Source organism: Chrysochloris asiatica, unplaced genomic scaffold (assembly GCF_000296735.1).
Source record: "Chrysochloris asiatica unplaced genomic scaffold, ChrAsi1.0 scaffold00061, whole genome shotgun sequence".
Classification (NCBI taxonomy): Eukaryota; Metazoa; Chordata; class Mammalia; order Afrosoricida; family Chrysochloridae; genus Chrysochloris; species Chrysochloris asiatica.
In genome coordinates, this window is record NW_006408579.1 from 13,745,963 (window position 1) to 13,751,296 (window position 5,334).

Here is a 5,334-nt window from a genome sequence, read left to right on the forward strand (position 1 = left end):
GATCGGACATTGTTTCGTTCTGCTGTGCATGGGGTCGCTATGAGTCGGTTCCGACTCGATGGCACCTGACAACAACAACGCTACCAGAGCTCCTTGTAATCGCCTCAAATCCAGGGTGCAGGAGGCAGCATTGGTTGCTTGTAGGATTTCCTCTACATACTGATCCTGAGGACTGCGTCTTTAAACCGTTGGAGAAGGCTGTTTGACAGTTTTCAGAGGCGAGAAGATATAACTGGTACTGTGGCCGTTGAACTTCAAGAGAAGGAGAGAAATCATGAAAAGAGTGAAGTTAGCTGTTTCATTTTTAGTTTCTGGTTGCCTTATGGATCATTGACATTTGTTTTAAGTAAACATCACAGGAAAAAGGAAAGGACAGCTGGAAAATGTGGTTAAGCAGCACCTGGTTTTCAAGTTTCTTTAGAGTTGCAAAGAAATGTCGTTACAATCTGGAGATTTCTTACCAAAAAACAAAAACAAAATACCAGCTCTGCATAAGTGATAAGCAATTGTTTCACAGAAGTACATAACATTTTATTTCAAGAGTTTATTTCCAAAAGCAATTTACAATGATGAAAGCCAAGTGGGAGCCACAGATTTCATATGATGAATAACTGAAAGATTGTTGTTTTGTGTGCTGAGTCATACTGATTCAGAGTAAACTGCCCCATAAAATTTCCAAGGCTGCAATCTTTATGGGCCACCACTCATACTGTGGTACAGTGGTGGCTTGTGTATTTACTGTCATTCTGGAATCTCTTACACTGACATTTTAAACACTAGCAGGGTCACCCATGGTGGACAGGTTTCAATAGAGCTTCAAGAAAAAGACAAATAGGAAGAAGGAGAGATGGACTACTTGCAAATATTTAGTCACTGAAAACCTTATGAATAGCAGTGGAACACCATCAGCACCAGAATACAGAGTATTGTAACATGATGAAGAGCACCAGAATATTGTCAGATATAGTGCCAGAAGGTGAGCCCCTCAGGTTGGAAGTCACTCAAGATGTGACTGGAAAAGAGCTGCCTCCGAAAAGTAGAATAGACTGTGATGATATGAATGGAGTAAAGTCCTTGGGTCCTTCATTTGCTGATGGGGCACAACTTAAAATGAAGAGAAACATCGTTTTCTCATCACTTTGTTGTTGTTGTTGTTGTTAGGTGCCATCGAGTTGCTACTGACTTATAGCGACCCTATGTACAACAGAACGAAATACTGCCCGGTCCTGGGCCAATCTCACAATTGTTGTCACGCTTCAGCCCATTGATGCGGCAATATTACTAATCCGTCTTGCTGGGGTCTTCTTCTTTTTCTCTGACCCTCTACCTTACTAAACATGATATTCTACAGCAACTGGTCCCTCCTGACAATATGTCCAAAGTATGAGAGATGAAATTTGGCTATCCTGGCCTCCAAGGAACACTCTGATTGCACTTCTTCCAACACAAATCTGTTTTTTTGTTTTGTTTTGTTTTGTTTTTTGGCAGCTCATGGCACTTTCAATATTCTCCTCCAACACCATAACTCAAAAGCATCAATTCTTCTATGGTTTTCTTTATTCACTGTCCAACCGCATGCATATGAGATTATTGACAATACCATGGCTTGGGTCAGGTGCACCTTTGTCCTCAAGCTGACATGTTTGCTCTTCAACACTTTAAAAAGGTCTTGTGCAGCAGATTTGCCTAATGCAATATGTCATTTGATCTCTTGAATGCTGCTTCCATGAGTATTGAGAGTTGATCCAAGAAGAATTAAGTCCTTGACAACTTCAATCTTTTCTCCATTGATAAGAATGTAGTTTATTGGTCCAGTGGAGAGGAATTTTGTTTTCTTTACATAGAGATGTAATCCATACCAAAGGCTGTGCTCTTTGATCTTAATCAGTAAGTATTTTAAGTCCTCTTCACTTTCAGCAAGCAAGGTTGTATCATCTGCATGTCACAGGTTGTTAATAAGTCTTTCTCTAATCCTGATGCCATGTTTTTCTTCTTATAACCCAGCTTCTCGGATTATTTTCTCAGCATACAGGTTGAATAAGTATGGTGAAAGAATACAACCCTGTCACACACCTTTCTTAATTTTAAACCATTCAGTGTTCCTATGTTCTGTTCGAACAACAGATTCCTCATGAGCACAATTAAGTGTTCCAGAATACTCATACTTTGCAATGTTTTCCATAGCTTGTCATGATCCACACAACTGAAAGCCTTTGCATAGTCAATAAAGCACAAGTAAACATCTTTCTGATATTCTCTGCTTTCAGCCAAGATCCATCAGACATCAGCAATGAAACATCTGTAAACATCCATTAATAATTGGAACAAAGAATGTACAGAGTATAGAATCTAGGAAAATTGGCAATTGTAAAAAATGAAATGGAATGCATAAACATTGATATTCTAGGTATGAGTGAGCTGAAATGGCCTGGCATTGACCATTTTGAATCTGATACATGGTTTACTATACTGGGAATGACAAATTAAGGAGGATTGATATCACATTCATCATTAAAAAGAACATATCAAAAGCTGTCTTGAAGTACAACACAGTCTGTGATGGGAATCTGTGTAGGCATATGTCCATATGCCTACAAGGAAGACCAGTTAATACCACTACTATTCAAATTTGTGCACCAACCACTAAAGTCAGTGATGATGAAATCAAAGAATTCTACCAACTTCTTCAGACTGAAATTGATCAAATATGCAATCAAGACGTATTGATAATTATTGGTGATTGGAATACAAAGGTTGAAAGAAAAGAGGAAGGATCAGTAGTTGGAAAATATGACCTTGCTGATAGAAATTATGTTGGAGATCACATAATAGAATTCAATGACTTCTTCATTGCAAAACCTTTTTAAACAACATAAAAGATGACTCATGAGCCAAAACAAGGCCAGGGGCAGACCGTAGAACCGACCATCAATTGCTCTATGCAACTTCAGGCTGAAGCTGAAGAAAATGAAAAACTCCACAAGAGTCAAAATATGACCTTGAACATATCCCTTCAGAATTTAGAGATCATATGGAGAACAGATTTGATGCATTAGACACTAAAGACGGAAACCCAGAAGAGTTGTGGGAAGACATCAAGAACATCATAGAGGAAGAAGCAAAAGGTCATTAAGAAGACAAGAAAGGAGGAAAAGACCAAAATGGATGTCAGAAGAGACTCTGAAACTTGCTCTCTAGTGTAGAGATGCTAAAGCAAGTGGAAGAAGTGAGGAGGTAGAAAAACTGAACAGAAAAATTCAAAGGTCAGCTTGAGAAGACAAAGTCAAATATTATAATGAAATGTGCAAAGACCAGTAGTTAGAAAACCAAAAGGGAGGAACATACTCAGCATTTCTCAAGCTGAGGGAAGAGAAGAAAAAATTAAAGCCTTGACTTCAAGTATTGTAGGATTCTATGGGCAAAATATAGAATGATGCAGAAAGCATCAAAAGAAGATGGAAGGAATACACAGAGTCACTGTACCAAAAAGAAATGGTTGATATCCAACCATTTCAAGAGGTAGCATATGATCAAGAACCAATGATAATGAAGGAAGAAGTTCAAGGTGCATTGAAGGCATTGGCAAAGAAGAAACTGAAATCTTTCAAGAAAGTGAGACGGCACTGGAGGCACTCACTCATCTATGCTAAGAAATTTGGTACACAACTATCTGGCCAACGGATTGGAAGAGATCCCATATTTGTGCCCATTCCAAAGGGAGGTAACCCAATGGAATGTAGAAATCATTGGACAATATTATTGATATCCCATGCAAGTAATGTTTTACTAAAGATAATACTAAAACAGCTGCAACCATTTATTGACAGAATTCCAGAGGTCCAGAAGAGGATGTGGAATGAGGAATATTGGTGCTGATATCAGATGGATCTTGGCTGAAAGCAGAGAATACCAGAAAGACATTTACCTGTGCTTTATTGAAAGCTTATGGAAAGGTTTTCGATTGTGTGGAACAAGAGAAGTTAGGGACAACATTGCAAAGAATGAATGTTGCAGAACACTTAATTGTGCTCATGAGGAACCTGTACATAGACCAAAAGACAGTTGTTTGAACAGAACAAGGGAACACTGAATGGTTTAAAATTAGGAAAGTTGTGAGCCAGGATTATATTCTTTCACCATGCTTATTCAATCTATGTTGTTGTTGTTGTTGTTAAGTGCCGTCGAGTCGGTTCCGACCCATAGCGACCCTGTACAGGGTTTCCGAGGGTGTAAATCTTTACGGGAGTAGAAAGCCTCATCTTTCTCCCGCGGAGCGGCTGGTAGTTTCGAACTGCTGACCTTAAGGTTCGCAGCCCAATTCGTAACCACTACGCTACCAGAGCTCCTTTATTCAATCTATAGGCTTAGTAAATAATTAGGGAAGCTGAGTTATATGTAGAATAACGTGGCATCAGGAAGACTCTAACAACTTGTGATGTGCAGATGATACAACCTTTCTTAATGAAAGCAAAGAGGACTTAAAAACTTACTGATGAAGATCAAAGACCACAACCTTTGGTATGGGTTGCATTTCAATGTAAAGAAAACAAAAATACTCATCACTGGACCAATAAACCACATCCATATAAATGGAGAGAAAACTGAAATTGTCTAAGACTTCATTTTGTTCAGATCAACCACCAAGACATTCAATCAGCAGGCAAGAAGTCAAATGACACATTGCATTAGGCAAATCAGCTGCACAGGACCTATTTAAAATGTTGAAGAGCAAAGGTGTCAGTGTGAGGACTAAGGTGTGCCTGACCCAAGTCATGGTATTTTCAATAACCTCATATGCATGGGAAAGTTGGACAGTGAATAAGGAAGACTGTGAGAAGAATTGATGGTGTTGAGTTATCATGTTGGAGGAGAATATTGAAAGTGCCATGGACAGCCAGAAGAACAAACAAATCTGTATTTTAAAAGTATCAATGGGCTCAAATGTGGCAACAATAGTGAGGTTGGCCCAGGATTGGGCATTGTTGCGTTCTGCTGTGCATAAGGTTGGTATGAGTCGGGAACGACTCAATGGCACCTAACAACAGCAACAACAATAATAATGTGGCAAATCTAACAAAAGAAAAGGAGACGATGAAAATAACACACATAAGAAATGATATGGGTGACATTAAAACAGAAGCAATGGAAATTAAAAGGATAACAGAATACTACAAAGAACTGTATGCTGAGCAAATACGAGAAGCTGGGTTCTATGAAGAAAAATGTGGCATCAGGATTGGAGGAAGACTCATTAACAACCTGCGATATGCAGACGATACAACCTTGCTTGCTGAAAGTGAAGAGGACTTAAAACATTTACAGATGAAGATGAAA